The 17,441-nt window shown below is 36.8% G+C and overlaps 1 long non-coding RNA gene across 1 annotated transcript; it reads left to right on the top strand.

Moving 5' to 3' along the window:
• Positions 1-274: 274 nt before the first annotated feature.
• LOC118971489 (uncharacterized) lies at positions 275-11,615 on the top strand. The gene is made up of 3 exons (XR_005059918.2): positions 275-699; positions 8,654-8,706; positions 9,643-11,615. It is a non-coding gene; the product is annotated as an uncharacterized lncRNA (long non-coding RNA).
• Positions 11,616-17,441: the final 5,826 nt, after the last annotated feature.

Below are 17,441 nucleotides of genomic sequence, written 5' to 3'. Positions count from 1 at the left end.
GAAGAAAATGTACAAACACAAAGAAATAAGAAAAATTTGTGTCAGAAAATTGTACTAGAAAACAGATATGCGTATGTATTCAGCTATATTTAAAAAAATAAAAGAAAACTAAAGAAATAGAATAAACTTAAACATTTATTGTAGTCAATACCTACATCAAGTATACATGTCATTTTAGAAAGTAGTTGTCTTTCCTCCTTCAAAATCCTGCGGCTATAATGTCTACCTCACTCTCACCCCACCCCAATTATTAGACCAAAGTCTGAAGGAGCCAAGTTCTAACAAATATAATAAACAGAATCATGATTTTTTTTAAATGGTATTTGTTAAATGTTTTACTGGTCCAATTTAACCACAAGAAAGTTAAGCACAAAGTGTAACTTTGCCAGAATATCACAATAGAATCTCCACGAGGGGTACTGAGTCTGGGTCTACAAAAATTTAGTCTAATTGGACTGGAAAGGAAACAAAAATTTTAAACAAAAAAAAAGAAGGAATCTATGTGTCTGATTAGCCATTGCTTGCCAACAGCTCCACCAGCAGCTCAAATCCCAGAATTTTCCTCTATTGATCCTGAAGCCACCTTCTCAAACCTCGCTACTCCTGAGAGGCCGGCCCCTCAGCCCATTCAGACAGGCATGTGCTGACTGCACGGCCCGCACAACTGAGAGCTCACCCGGATAAAGAAGCCACGGGCAGGTCAGTTCGCCTCCGATGTGAGGAAAAAACAAAACAAAACAGTTCACTTCCTTTCTCATTAGATTCTAGAAAACTAAATAAGAAGATTCATAGGAGGAGGCTATCATCTTGCCACCTGGATAAGAAAACGAGAGTATCGCATCCCGCCCCCTAGGGCGAATGCAGGAGAACGATCACCGAAGGCCTGGTTCGTTAGGAATCTTTATTATGCGCGACCGAGCATCCATCTAGCGAAAGGCAAAAGCAAAAAACAACCACCACCACACTTCCTCCAGGGCAGCAGCTTATGTAGCATATCCCAACCAATCAGCTGACTGATCACACGCCAGGTTCAGTCTTATTGGAAACACGTGAAAAGCATGCTATGAGAACGAGCATGGAAATGGGGGTAAGCCAATCATGGAGACTTCCTTATGCGCTGAGCTGTAGGGCCAGGAAGGGTGGTGTCTAGGAAGCAGGCGCCATCTTTAGGGCGTTGTCCAGCTAGAGTGGGGCTCAGCCTCGGCCGTAGGCCGGGCCCCCCACACGAGAGATGGCAGAGACATGATTCTGCAGCAACTGGGCTGCAGCTCCTAAGTGCAGATTTGGGCAGCCCAAAATAGCGACTGTAGAACAGAATATCTGTGTTAGATCTGAAATTTTCCTGAAATGTATTTTTTTATATATCTTACATTGTCAATCATCAGGTGTATCAGAGTATATGTTAAGCAGTTCGTATTAGACATCAGTTTGCCTAACCGGATCAAACTAATGAAAGAGCACAGGAAGCACACATTCATTTAAGATTCAGGACTTTGACTTCTTTTTGTCTCAGTTTATTCATCCATAAGATAAATGAGACAAACTAATACCTGTCTAAAGGTACCTCCTAGTATTGAACTAAAAATAGCATAAATAAGAGAATGCATTTTAAAAATTAAAAATGCAAAGTATGATTTTTATTATTAATGATTTTCCTCCTTAAGCTTTTTCAATGTCTCAATTCCTTAATGTTTTCTTCCTATATTTGTAGTACAGAAATGCTTAATACTTACATACACAATGAAAACAGGACAGATTTAATAGTAAAAGCAGAAATACATACCAATCTACAAAAGTGCTTATCTCTTAAATGAACTCTTTAATCAATAATATTTTAAGGAACAACCTCAAAGAAACATGTAGTTAATGAAAAATATTAAGTGTAATCTCAAAAAATAAATAATTTGTAACCTTCTTGGGTAAAGTACTTGTGAAGTTCTTTATTGACTTTAGGAAAAGAATGCAGCCTAAGAAATATTGTTGTACACATGACATGTTGGTTTTAGGCTCAACTGAAGAATACGATTACAGTTTGGCTCACAAATTGTTGACAGAAAAATTGTTTTTATATTTTGTTTGGTAATTTTCATTGCATAGAAAGTTTATACTGGTAAGAAAGATGAATGTCCTTTTTGTCTTTTATATATATTCCTCCCCATTTTGTACTATATATGTATTAGAGGAAGATGAGGAATAATGACAAAAAAACTTTATTAAATGGGAACTCTTTTTTTTGGCCAATTTCCAATCTAAATTCCTAAGAAAAAGGGCAAGTTTTCTGTGGAAGTGCTACTTAATAGACATTAATTTCTGCTGTCATTTCCAGAACAGCACAGTGATTTAGTATGTCCACTGAATCACCCTTGCTGAGTTGGGGATATCTGCTCTGTACTTATTAGCTATGTGAGAGAGGACAGACTATTTAACAGTTCTGCCTCCACAATATGATCCATAGGGTGGGAATAATGTAGAGTTACTGTGAGGATTCAAAGAACTGATACATATAAAATGCTTAGAACAGAGTAATGGCTCAGTTAAGTTTTACTTATTACTACCAGATATAATGCACACATGCACACACACACCCTTTGTTTCTGTGAAAGATTTTTAACCCTCTTTGCTGTGTTTGAAAAGAGATGCTTAGAGTAAAAAAAGAGAGAGAAAAGAATTCTGCTAGTTGTAAAAGAGAAATATTTTAAATCTCACTTAGAATTGAAATGGAAGACTCTGAATAAGAGAAGACCCAGTCCTGCCAAAAGAAAGGCTTGCTCACAAAGCTTGAACGATCACTAGCTCAGACTCCACCTTGGAAGAGCAGGACCCTGCAGGCATGTCGACAGAATCCTTTTGAAAGACACCCCAGGGATACAGACCACAACTACCCAGCTTTCATTCTCTGTAACTCAGCGAGCTCTTCTTGGGAAACTAACTGCTAAGAAATGAGTCAAGAGAGGAATTCTCTAGCCTGTTCACAAAAAAGGCCATTGCAATATTATGTATAATCATGAAACAACTAAGAAACGACCTAAATGTCTCAGAGGGGAATGTATAATTGATGGAATATTATGCCATTATTAAGATGATACATATAATGATTAGCAATATGGAAAGTAATGGTTAATATCAAGAGAGAAAAGGCTTGAAGTGTATATACCTTATATACTGTGACTTCATGCAAACATACTTATAAATAGTTTATGTAATTATATAATTACAAGCAATAAGGGAACTGGGAGAAACCAACTGGGTTTTGTCTGGAGTAATCATGAGTACAATTTTGTTGTAAAAGTCTAATTTTGATGCTTAAAAAACAAATACAAAATTAAAACATGAAAACATATGAAGTATAATACTAAAACTAATCAAGCAACTTGAGTTTTAACGAATTGGTAGTTTAAGTTACTGTTTGATTTCATTAACTCTTAGAGGATGTTTTACTATCTTTCTGGTGATTTTGACACTACTACTAAAATAATGTACATTATACATGTGTGACAGGACATCTATTATAACATAGCAAGTTTGATATAAGAAAATATTCTGTTGGCATTTTTTCCATTTAAGAAGTAAATAGAAAATACTTAATCATTCAACTGTTAATTACCCTAAAGTGTGAGAGGTAAAGTAGAAACAACATACACTAAATACCTACTATGCAATATGTAGACTTTCTAAAAACATATTACTTCTCATTCAAAATACTACAAGAAAATTATAATCGATAATACCAAAATACAAAAACGTATCCAGTACACTCTGGTCAGGCACCATGCTAGCCTCCAGGAATTCCATAAAACACAAATGTCGGCTAGAAAGGCTGTGTCTCCAGCCATAGATCACAAGTTCCTTGGATGCTGACTTGAGCAGCAGATTGCAACTTCATGCTCAGTAACATGAACCCACCAACACACCTGAGCTGGGCAGACCCACAGATTGGACCAGCCACCTGATGGCAGAAACCAGAAAAAAGCTAGCATGAGGCCAAGTGAACACCCCTCCTGTAAGGACAAACAGACACCGTCTGGGAGGGAAGACAGGAAAAGAAGACACCACATGCTAAAGACTTGAGCTTACAGTCCATGGGGAATTTATTCAAAAAGAGATCTGAAATCAAAACAGACTGATTTTTCTCTGGAGGAGGCAGAGAAACCAGTAGCTGGCAATGCCTATCTTTCTCCTTCCTAACCAGAGGAAAATAGTGGGAGTGAGGAGAGGAGTATTTAAGTTTATAAGAACATTAAATGGGTGATGGAGAATAAAGTTAATTTACTTTAGCTAAGCAGTATATGAATACCTTTGTACATTGTGGCCTCTCTTAAAGCAGAAATTACATTTTATTCATTTACTTATCCCCCATTAGGAATCAGCACACATGTCCCTGATAGTCACAGAAGAAATGGCACTGAATGAATACATTATAAGAGTTGGAGAGATCAGAGAATTCAGGAGAACTCACATGATTTACCACAGAAGCTCTTTCTTGGGGAGCTGGAGCACCTAGAGTAGACCTGCCTGAGGCATCTGGCAGTGAGGGGGCAGAGCAGTCCCCAGCCACTGCCCACCAGGCCTACATCTCATTTCCTTTCATTTCTTCCTTTCATCTTGACATGCAAACTATTTTTTTTTTACCTACTATGAATAAATTTCTGTCCTTCCTCTTCCAACCCCTCATATCGAATTACACAGTTGTGTTGAACAATTTAGAACAAAAGTTAGAGAAAACTAGCAAAGAGATTTTTTTTAATCAAGGAAAAACCTGTAAGGAAGTTATATTATCACCACCTCTGATTATTTGGATTTTAGAGTAAAAATTTTTGTCTTTGATGAAAGGTGTTCCCAGATTACCTTTTGAGCATTTGAATCCTTCTAATGTATTAACACAATTTTGTATATCGACCAAACTATAAAACGTAACATACACAATTTTCTAGCTCTATCAAGTTTTGTTTTCCTTTTTTCCTCTTTGGTCTTATGTTTGTGCTGTACTTATTTCTTTTTTTCCTTTAAAATGAAGGAAGAGCCTTTCCCACTTATTATCTACTTTAGGGGCATTTATTTAGAATGAAATAAGAAAGACTTATAATTATAGTTCAATTAGTGCCTCAAAATGGAAAACTGTACCAAGCTGCTTAACCAAATGCAGATTTGGTTGAGACTCCAGAGTTACTTCTAAGTCAAGGCCTTTGAAAGTCTGGACCATTACTTATATTTAATTTATGGTTCTCTTCTAAGGGCAGCGCTGAACTGATTGCTTACTGGGTTCAAATTTTGGCTTTAAAAATTTGCATATAGATTAACTCACATTGCATATTTTTTCTTGTTATAGTATCTGTTTTTCTCAGCTAAAACATGAGGGCATTTAGATGTATCCAGTCCTGTTTATCAGAGCTGTCTACAAAAGGGGTCTCAGATAAAGGCAGAGTGTTGGATGAGCTCTCCTGAGATTTCTAAGCTCTTTCATTTCCTTCTTTCTTATTTTGGTCTTATAAAGTATTGTTTGTAGCCTCCCACCAGAAGTGAACTGGAACAGTTCGGCATTCTAATTTGCACAATTTAAAGGATGCATGTATCTCCAAGTTTAGAGTAAAATATCCTCATATAGAACTATGTGGGTTTTTTTTTAGTTTTCTCAAACTTCCAGACCTTTAGCATTTTAAGTAGATACCCCTACAAAATGAAGTTTTCCCTGCTGTGCCTGGATTTGTACCAGGACCCACTGAGCTCAGTCTTCCAGGGAGCAGAGACGACGACCAAGGTGACTGAAGTGCTGAGGGCACCATGGTCTCCGGCCCTCAGCACAGTTCTCCCCGTGGTGAAGTCCTGGTGAGACATAGACGATGCATGCAGGCTGGGTCCTCTGGGGAGAGATTCGTAGAGGCTCTGTTTATGAAGGTGAAGGCAAGGAAAGAAACCATAAACACCATAGGGAGGAACAGCAGAGTTAGGAAGAGGGATTGATGCCACCCTGAGCAGAGGATGGGAAATAGAGGCAGCAGGTGCCAGAACCTGGAGACCGGGAAGCACATGTACAGAGGCTGATGGCAAGAGCTTGGCCTACAATGGAGGGAGGCACCCAGACAGCAGCCAACTCATCTTTGACCCCCACAGCTGGGATCAGAGAATAAGGGAGTTCACTGATAAAGGTCAGACTCTTGGAGAAACAGGGTGGAGCCTGGATCTGAAGAAGTAAATAGACTAGATACAAAAATAGTTGGAATTGATCCCTCACCTCCAGGGTAATGGCCACTGCTAATCCATAGGCACCTCTGTGTGAATTGGGAAAAAAAATTGCCACGGATGAGTAGACACAGATCTACCCGGGCGCAGGACTGTGCTTCTATGAGAAGTATTAAAAGACTGTCCATTTTCCAGGAAATACAGCCCAATGCCAGAGTACACACCTTGGAAAGCAGACCATGGGCGAGATTCCAGTTCCCACTAAGCCTCTTGGCTGAGCAACCTCAGACTATAAGGAATGGACACTGATTGATCTGATCAAACTGAAGTGATGTATCTCCTTGTCAGTTATTGGTTCAGGGCTGGGTACAGAACCCAGCTCAGGCCAGTCAGCTCCTGACTATCCCCTGGTGGTAGCCAGGGTTAAAAAGTCAGGCACATGTCTGACAGCAGCCTGATAAAAGCGAACTTCAGCACTTCTGGTCTCTGCTCGAGAAGTACTTCTCCCTGACTCAGAAATGAATGAGGAAGCATGTGACCCTAGAGTTTCTAGCACTTGCCATGATAGAAGCCAGCCTAAAAATGAGCCTGATGCCCAGAAGGAGAAAATGGAGAAAATCATCCACACCCTTATGATCAGGGAAAATTCTGAAATGTCCTAAATTAAGTGGCATAAGAGCTGGAGAATGAGGGAGAGAAGCAAATTGTGGGCTGTAGATAACCAGAAACTCCATATTCCTGGAGGAAGTCTTTCAACAGTCATCGAGAAGGTCCCCAGGATACCACTTCCCCCTTGTGTGCAAATAGTCCCTGGCCAACAACCCCACCAATCCATGAGCCTTCTCTAGAGAATAACACCCTGGACTTTCTCCACTTTGTGTTAGCCCATCTTCCTTATCTAAACCAATGTGAATTGAAGCAACTTTTTTCCCTGAGACTCTTGGTAAGTGTCCTGTTTCTTGAGTCTGGTGGATAAATTGTGTCTGTTAGCTGATCTTGCAACTGGTGGAGCAGAAACTTCCTGTCCCAGGAATCAGTCTTTTTCCTGGCTACCATCTATAATGGCTCAATAAACCCCTTTTTTTAAGAGATCTTAGGTCTCTAGAAGTTTTTGATTTGTTGCTTATAGTTTCTTAAGTGTCAGAGTCAAATTATGCTTGAAGTCTGCTGTGTCTCTGTATTTTTCAGTTACATTAATCAATAAATTTCTTTCAGTTTTTAAGCTATGTAGAGTTGAGTTTTCTGTTGCTTGCAAACAGGGATTACAGTCCCTGCCCTCTCAGTCAGGGACAACTGAGGCTTTTTCATCTTCATTATCCCAACCATATAGGACTAGGAAAATTTTTTTAAAAAGCCTATTCAACTCAAACTACACCTTTAGCTCAAAAACCATATTGATCATTCCTGTATGTCTGCCCTTATTGGTATTCACTTAAAAGTAAAAGTGCCTAAAAAACTCTTTTACACACTCAAATAATGTTTTCTTTCTGATGCCACTTTAGTATAATTGCTATGGAAATATCTTTTATCATTTATTATTACAGTTGTGTTTGCATTTGTAGGTATTGCCTCCTCTGAGTGGACACTTACCCTAGGTATCATTTTCATGTCCAAGGTTTGATCTTCTATTGGTTATTTGCAGATTTTGCATTTAAATTATTTGCACACAAGTATGACGGTAAAACTTATTAGAGACACTGCTGTCAGAAGAAGCCAAGAAACACAAACTAAAATTTAGCCACTCAGAAATTCAGTTGGTTTTAATTATCAGGAGCTAGAGTCCAAAAGCAGACTAAAATGTGGCAGCCTGAATCTCTGTAGTGACCTGAGCTTTCCTGAATTAACTCTTGCACCGACCTTTTAACCAGCCTTCCCATATGTGATCTTGACCTCTTCAGAACTTGCCTCCACCCCATTCACAAGAGGTCACTGGTAACTCTTTTGAGTGGGGAGGGACTGGCACATAGTAAAACCTCAAAAAAAATAGACATTGGTAATATTCTTGCTTTCTTGTGAAGAATATAGAATTGTGTTCAGTCTCCTTAAAAAAGGGAGATTAAAGTCTTTAGTATCTTGCCTGATTTCCAGCCAGTCTCTCTGGTTTCCTCCCTTTCTCCTCTATGCCTTACAGAGTGCTTTTCCAGCATCTTCTTTACACAGTTTTTTCCCTCTCTGTGTCTTCCCTACATTGCTCTCCTCTGCTCAGAGTGCTTCCTCAGCCTCTCCTCCAGAAGCTTCCCAGCTTCTACCTGGCCGGCTACCACTACTTCAGTCTTCATCACCTGGTGTCCCCTCCACTATTGCTCCCCTTTCACTATTCTTCAAGAGCAGTCACTCTTCCTCTGCAGTCTCTTTTTAATTATTTCCCTTCAATCTGCTATGAGTATATCTTTATGTGTGGACTTGTCCACTAGACTGAATTTGATGACAACAGGAATAATTCCTTATTTCCTTTCATATTCTTATGACCATTAAGGAGAGAGGGATTTGAAGGACTCCATCTACAAAAGAACATTTTTTCTCCTTAAGGTAAGAAACTCCAAAAACATCAGATTTAATCTAATAAAATATGTCTGCGTCAGTTGAGAAAATACTTCGTTTGCATTCAAGTTAGACACTGAATTGAAATTCTTTGTGCATTGTGAGTGGAGTTGACAAATTTAAATTAAATTATACTTTCAATTAACATTTAAAACTGGAAGTAGCATTTCATTTTTCTAGATCCTATCAGAAACAGTTTTTTTCCAAAAGCTCACTAATCAGATTCCAAATATTTTGGACTCTTTCTCTGCTGGAACCTTCAGAAAACAAGAACAAAGACAAAAATGAAAACAACAATAACAAAGCATACTTTAAATACGTCATACAAAATTGTTGCTGAAAAAGGCTAATTTCAAATTATGAGAGGCTTTATTCTAGCTGATTGCTCTCATCTCTTCAGGGATGATGTGATAAGGAAATGTAAAGGTAGGATTAAAGGCAGCCTGTTTTTTTCTTACTATGAAGTCTTTCTAGTTGAAACCTGTGAAGAAACTCTCTCTTCCTTTTTGAAACCATGGAATGTAGTGTAACTTGCTTGTCTGAGGGTTTTGGCTCAGCAGGCAAGGAAACTTCCTATCATTACAGACTGTTAGTAATGGTAGAGTAGTCTGGACTCTGGACCAAAATGAGTGTCTACTGTGAGGCCAGCTGTGGCACATGGCCGCTGAGTGGGACCATGCAGTGCAGAAGACAGGCGTGATTGATCAGCTCCACTAGAGAGATACGGCCAGGGGGCTATTGACCTTGCAGACAGGACTGTGATCCCTTCATGTGCAGGAGAACTATTGCGGGCCTTAAGGTGCACGTGGCCCTGTACATGGGTGAAAAGCACAGTATCTTACTGAGAGAAAGTAATGCAATAGTAGCTGTGGCAAAGCACATTTTTAGGGGTAAAAGTTAATCTTGTTTCTTATAAATAACCAGATGCTGGGGTAAAAGGCGGCAGCCTATGAGGCCCCACAGCCAACCAGCAGAGACCAGCTTGAGAGTCTAGAGGAGAGTACTGAAGGCTGGACCACTGAGACAAAAGAATGCACAGCCCAGGACCACCTGCCATCACCACAGCCACAGGGCTTAGGGCAGAGACACCGGAGATGGAACACAACCCTTCATTTTTCATTCTGATTAGTTATATATGTGCCCAGGACCCCTAAGAAAACATGCATATAATTTGCCTAGAGTGCCAGTTTGATTCTTTTCAATTAATTACCGTCTTATTTATAAAACCCAATATTAAAGTACTAGAAATTTTTCAAGAGAGAAAACAAACTGTAATTTAATTATGATATATCGTTTGTTGTAAGATGCAAAATGACTATAAAGATATTTTTTTAAAACTAAACTATCTTACAATCTATGAAATATGGCACCTAGATTTATTAGTTCATTTTGATACTAATGGTTGGATGAATATTAGCTTGAATGAGTTGTCTAGGATGCCATATACCCTAAAAGTGCTTCCTTTTGATGCCTAAATAGGATCAATCCAGATTGGCCACTGTCATATCAGTAAGGTGTATAAAATGATGCCAAATGCACAAAACTTTTTTTTAAGGAGAACATGGAATGTGTTTTATTCAAACATCACACAGCGGTTATCTCTAGACAATATCAAACCTGGGAAAACAAAATGTGAGTGAAGTCAGTTTGACTTGCTCCCTATCCCTTCCTTTTAAGTTATTTTTGGGCATACTTGACTACCACCATCACCATACCTTTCATTCGCAGTCACTTAGAAGTGCTGACAATCAAGGCCAATGGTTTCCAACCCCAATGCACATCAGAATTACCTGAGACGCCTTTGAAAAAAAATCTATTCCTAAGATTCAAAGGTTTGAAAACACAAACATTGTTGGCCAGACTATGAAGAAAGACTCTCTCAAATATTTCTGGTAGGAATATAAAAACACATGCAAACCACTATGGTGGAGAGTTGCCAATATCTATCAACTGGCCCAGAAATACAACTTTAATAATTTGCCCTAAAATATAAACTACTACAAATACAAAAAAAATAATAATAATACGCAAAAGGTTATTCACTGTGGCACTATTGGTCATATGAAAGTATTGGAAGCCGCTCAGGTCTATCCATAAGAGGCTGGTTGAACAATCCTACTACATCTACACAGTGGAGTACTATTTTACATAGAGCTATAAAAAAGAATAAGAGTCATCTTTGAGAATGAATATGGAGTGAAAAAAAGTGATGTGCAGTAGAGTATTCTACCATTTTTATACCATATGTACAGAAATATACAATTTTTATTTTGGCAAAATAAAAAAAGAAGGATAAATCAGAAATGAATGTAAACGGTTCCCTATCTGGAGTCAGAAATTTTGTGGTCATAGGATTAGAAGATAGAAGAGGTTTCTCCAAGCATAATGTTTTTATAGCTTGGGAAGTTTTTGAGCCATGAAAATTTTACACACATTCAAAACTAAAATTATATCAACAGTATAAAAAAAACCCTAAAACTTAATTCGAACAGAAATAAATGAATTCAATTTTATATTAAATGATAATATGATAATATGTAATAAAATGATAAACAACCACACATTTTTTTAAAAAGGTTATTCAAATAACTCCTGAATATTCTCTGTATACCCTTAATGAGCTATTTCCTCAGGATAAAAAATAAATAAATATATCATGAACATTGTTTAATAGGTTTGTTGTTGATCCTTAAAACTATTTTTTGTGTATTGTAGAATAAAGCAAATGAGTTAATATATTCTTGGTGTTAGAATTAAGGCTTCTTATTGTGAGTGAAGTAGTGTATAAATATGGAATGGGGAAGGTGGATTCCTGAAGTGTGGAATTGAAGTGGAGTTGTCAGCATGATTTTTTAAAAATATACATTCCTAGCTCTGCCCACTGAAGGGACCCAGGCGTAATGTCACACAAGGGAAATGAATATAGTGGTACCAAGATCCTGTTTTCAAAATACCATTCACCACTGAAAGGAACTATTACTGTTCTCTGGAGAAATGTATCAGAGACAGAGAATGTACAAGGTGAGTCTGGAACATATGTCATACAGCAAAGGAAATGCCCAGAGAATGGTAAGTGCTTGTCGAAAGGACAAAGCAGCAAGCATCAAGGGCCAAATATGGGACAACTGGAATAATATGGGAAATTAAAAGCTTTAAAAAAAGAATGGAATTTTAGAAAATCTATGAGTTCATTGAGATACTGGAGGTAGGGGGGTCTTTTTTTTACAAAAGAATACCAGCTAATAAATGTCAAAGCAATAATAAAATTAGGAAATCATTATTTTGCAGTCTACAATGCGACTCAATTAAGAATCATCAATGTATGCTAGAACTACTGGATAAAAGTGTGTTGGGGAATATAATATTCACATACAACCAAAATGTCTTCCCACAGATTATTAATTATAAAGGAAAAAGCATACTTATAAAATGAAAAAAAATTGGAAAACATCATCTTAACCAAATAACCAAACTTAGCAGAAAACTAGCATACTCTGTCTCCTGAAGGGATCCCATAGGAAGTACACACAGCATCTGTATCGTATTCTTACTAAAAATGTTTAACCTGTCTGATCATGAGAACATAATCAGAAACACACACATTCCACAAAATAGCCCAAACTCTACGAAAATGGCAATTTCATGAAAGGCAGAACATAGGAAAATGCTTTGGACTAAAGAAGTATAAGAAAAACAGGACAACTAAATATAAGGTGTGTAATATGTGATTATATTTCATATTTTTATAGCTAAAAAATACATTACTAAAAAAATGGACAAAAAAATTGCTGAAACAATTGAATTTGAATAGGGACTGGCCGTCTTCTTCATTGTAATATGAACTTTTAAAATAATATTTATTTCAGTAGCTCAAATTAGATGATTTGTACACAATGGGTGTCATTTCCATGATCAAACAATATTAATATGTTACCCTATGCTGTACTTTCATCCCTGTGACTAATTTATTTTATAATTGGATGTTCATACTACTTTATCCCCTTCACTGATTTCACTCATGGTAGCCCCTTTCCCTCGTGTCAGCCACCAGTGTGTTCTCTGTGATTAAGAGTCTATTTCTGTTTTGTTTGTTTATTCATTTGTTTCATTTTTTTAGATTCCACACATAAGTGGAATCATATTGTATTTGTCTTTCTCTGACTTATTTCACTTAGCACAATACTCTCTAGACCAATCCATGTTTTTGCAAATGTCAAGATTTCATTTTATATGGCTCAGTATTATTCCTTGTATGTGTGTACATGCACGTGTGTGTGTGTGTATAAACACAACTTCTTTATCCATTCAGCTATCAATGGATGCTTAGGTTATTTCCATATAATGGCTATTGTAAATAGTGCTCAGATCAATGTAGGAGTATCTTTTCAAGTTAATGATTTTGTTTTCTTCAGGTAACCACTTTCCCAGAAGTGGGTCATATGGTATTTACATTTTCAGTTATTTGGGAAACCTCCTTACTGCTTTCATGGTACACCAATTTATATTCCCACCAGCAGTGTAGAAATTTCCCGTTTCTCCACATCCTCACCAACATTGAATTCTTGTCTTGTTGGTATTAGCCATTCTGACTGGTGTGAGGTGATATAAAGTGATTTCTCATTGCGGTTTTTATTTGTATTTCCTTGATGATAAGTCATGTTGAGCATCTTTTCATGTGTCTGTTGGTCATGTGTATGGTGTCTTTGGAAAAATGTTCAAGTCCTCTACCCATTTTTTTAATTGGATTATTTGCTTTTTTGGTGTTGAGTTGTATGAGTTCTTTATGTATTTTGGATATTAGTCACTTATCAATATATCATTTGCAAATATCATCTCCCATTCAGTAGGTTGCTTTTTTGTTTTGTTGATGGTTTTCTTTAATGTGAAGAAACTTTTTAGTTTGGTATTCCCTCTTGTTTATTTTTATTTTTGTTTCCTTTGCTTGAGGAGACTTATCTTAAAAAAAATTACTAATGCCAATGTTCAAGAGTTTACTGCCTATGTTTTCTTTTAGCTTTATGGTTTCAGGTCTCATATTAGGTCTTTAATCCATTCAACTTTATTGTTGTGTATGGTGTAAGACAGTCACCCAGTTTCATATACTTGTATGTAGCTATCCAGTTTTTCCAATGTCATTTTTTGAAAAAAACCTCTTTTCCAAATTGTATATTCTTGCCTCTTTTGTCATAGATTAATTGACCATATAAAGTAGGTTTACTTGTAGGCTCTCTATTCTGTTCCATTGATTTATGTGTCTGTTTTTGTGGCAGTACCATATTGTTATGATTAATGTAGCTTTGTAGTATAGTTAAAAATCAGAGCTCGTGATACCTCCAGCTTTGTTCTTGTTTCTCCAAGATCTATTTGGCTATTCAGGGTCTTTTGTAGTTCCATACTACAATTCTGTGCAAATGCCATTTTTTTTTAATGGGGATCGCACTGAATATGTAGATTGCTTGGGGTAGTTAGCCATCTTAACAATATTAGTTCTTCTTATCTATGAACATGGAATGTCTTCCCATTTATTTGGGTCATCTTCAGTTTCTTTCATCAGTATCATAGTTTTCAAAGTACAGGCTTGTCATTTCTTGGTTAGATTTATTCATAGGTATTTAATTATTTTTGATGCAATTTTAAATGGTATTGTTTTCTTAATTTCTGTCTCTGCTAGTTCATTATTTGTACACAGAAACAGCAGATTTCTGTATATTGATGTTCCATCCTATGACTTTACTGAATTTATTAATTCTAATAAGTGTTTTTATGGAGTGTTTATGGTTTTCTATGTATAGTACGGTGTCATCTGCAAATAGTGACAATTTTACTTCTTACCAATTTGGTTGACATTTATTTCTTTTTCTTGTCCAGTTGCTGTGACTGGGACTTCCAATATTATATTGAATAAAAGTTGTGAGAGTGGGCATCCTTGCCTTATTCCTGATCTTAGAGAAAAAGCTTTCAGCTTTTCACCATTGAGTCTGATGTCAGCTGTGGGTTTGTTGAATATGACCTTTATTATGTGAAGCTATGTTCTTTCCTTACCCACTTTGAGAGTTTTTAGCATGACTGGATATTGAGTTTTGTCAAATGCTTTTTCAGCTTCTATTGAGATGGAAACATTATTAATATTTAAACATACAAGTTTTCTAAAGCACTTCAGTTAATGTTTTTTAAACTGGTTAGAATATTTTATTTTATAAAGACAATACAAATTTATATTTATAAATATTTATTTTATTTTATATAAATAAATATTTATTTATAAAGACAATACAAATTTAAATCTAGAGATTGCTTTATATTTGGTAGAGAAGAATGCTGAGGCTTAGGTGATTTCTCCTTTTCTCCTGCCCAACTAGGTTAGAGTAATTGTTTTAGTGTCGTCAACCACATAAAAACCCATTGCAGAGGTAACCGGAACAAATAAACCAAAGAAGAAAGCAAATTGAAACAACTCATGCATATGGACAGAGATTTTAACTTTTTCATCTTTTCTGCTCTCATAATAATTGGCATAAGACCTTTTATATGATAGGTGTGTTATAGCTCAAGACCCAGCCAGTTAGCTGAAAGTTACTAAGATTGATTCAGGAACAGGGCACAGTATGGGTATAAAGTTCCGAGAACATGGAACAGGACAGAAAAGCACTGACAATAACTGGGGCACAGGAAAGGAGTTCCCAAGGACAGGTGCTACACACCAAAGGGTGAGTCAACAGTAGGGATTTTAAATACCTGTTGCTCATGCTGCCTCTCCTTTTTCTACACATTTGGCAGACATCAATTTTTCATTGTCATGTTCTTTCTCATTGTCTCATCATCTTTTTTAACCCAGTGCTCACAGAGGCCACCAACAATCAACTGAAAGTGTATTTCATATTAAATAAAGACTACAATTTAAAAATTCTTCTTTCAGATTAGGTTAGAGTTACAAAGGGAGGCAGGACCGTATCCCCACAGCTTTGAAAGGAAGTTTGCAAGGCTGGCAGACAGGCAGGGGTGAACAAGGCTTGATAACTATTAAACTAGAACATGAGCTAAAGTAAGAGTAGTAAAAATATAATTTCCTCCTGCATTGCAGTAGGTATCATGTCTTCAGAACATAATTTGGCACCTGCTTGTGTATTTGCAAACTTCATGAGAGCAAGAGGGCTGCCCTACCTCATTAAAGCAAATTCCTGTTTGGAATATCAGAAGCAAGTCTGAGCTACATGGCTACAAAAACATTTTTCAGAGTTTTCATGGGCCTGTGGTATCTGTGAACCTGTCGTGTTTCAAATACATTTAAGGGAATTCTTGACTGTGGTTTCCCTATCTGACTCCTTTGTAAATCAGCTTTTCCACTTTGAAATGTTAACAGTTTTCAGAACTAAGCTTTCAGGCACCAAATAGGGTATGCCATAAAGCAGTTTGAAATTATATATAAAATGACATGTTTTTTAGAAATGTTTGTGCAGCATTTTGTTTGCAAAATATTTCTTATTGCAAACATCCTAGCTCATTATTCTTTCTAGTTAATTAGGGGTTGGCTCTCCATTATATAACATATGTAAAAAACAACAGAGAGATAAATTCAACTTGAGTTAATTAAACTTTGCATGCTTCCTAGCCAATGGAGACCAAAATAATGGGCCCAAATCATACAGTAAATCAATCATCCAACTATCATTAAAACCTTCAGCCTCTGACGCTCCAGCTCAGTTCACTGAAACCTTCAGCCTTTTATAAGGATTTCAATACTCTGTAGTATATTGATTTTTTTCTTGTGAAGTTAGTATTCCTCTCAACATCCATAGTGAAGTGTATAGTTGTCAAAACTGTAATTGTTGACTATTTAGAAAATAAAAATACTATTTTTTGCTCTGTATCTTCTACCTTCTGTCCCAATATCATCTTTTTCTCCATATGTTATAAACATAAACATGCCCATGCTCCAGTTTTGTGAAATCTCCTGACTCTATGACCCCACTGACTTATTATTTTAATACTTCTCATTTCAGACTTTTCGACCGAGTAGTCTACATTCACTCTCTTAATTCTGGCACTCCCCAATCACTCCCCAGGCCACTGAAATGTCCTCTCTACCCAACCAACCAACTGATTTTTGTTAAAGTGTATTAGTAGATCTTATTCATCTTCCATAATGGAAACTTTATATCAATTGCTTTACAACATAGCATCTATAGTATTGTATTGTACCGTACACTTAAAATTTTGTTAATAGACCTTATCCTAAGTATTTTTACCACAAAAAGGTAACATGAAATGGACATAAGGAAACTTCTGGAGGTGATGGATGTGTCCTCTTAAGGGCAGTGATGGCTTCACCGATTATTTCCAACTCCAAACGGAACCTGAAGACTGTTTTCCTGGATCTGACTGAGGCATCTGACTTTGTTGTCTCTCGGCTTTCTATTTGTGTCTTTGTCCATTCCTTTTTTATCTTTCATTAATTCCTCATGATTTGTCTTTCTTCTAATTGCTGGAGTTTCTGAGCCCCATTCTTAGTCTGCTGCTTTTCTCATGATAGAGCTTCATTTGGGTGTCATTCCCTCTCAGGATTTTCAGAACCTTCTGTCCTTGTGATTTACAAAACTAAATCCCTATCTGTGACCTTTCTTCCATATTTCAGACTCACATTTACAAATACCTATTGGACGTTTCCAATCTTGTGAGAACCATAGGCTAAAATCCAAGGTACATTTTACCCTCAGTCCTGCTCC

The sequence above is a fragment of the Manis javanica genome, chromosome 13, assembly GCF_040802235.1.
Source record: "Manis javanica isolate MJ-LG chromosome 13, MJ_LKY, whole genome shotgun sequence".
Classification (NCBI taxonomy): domain Eukaryota; kingdom Metazoa; phylum Chordata; class Mammalia; order Pholidota; family Manidae; genus Manis; species Manis javanica.
The sequence above is the reverse complement of the archived record's forward strand: the minus strand, read 5'-3'. Positions and strand labels throughout refer to the sequence as shown.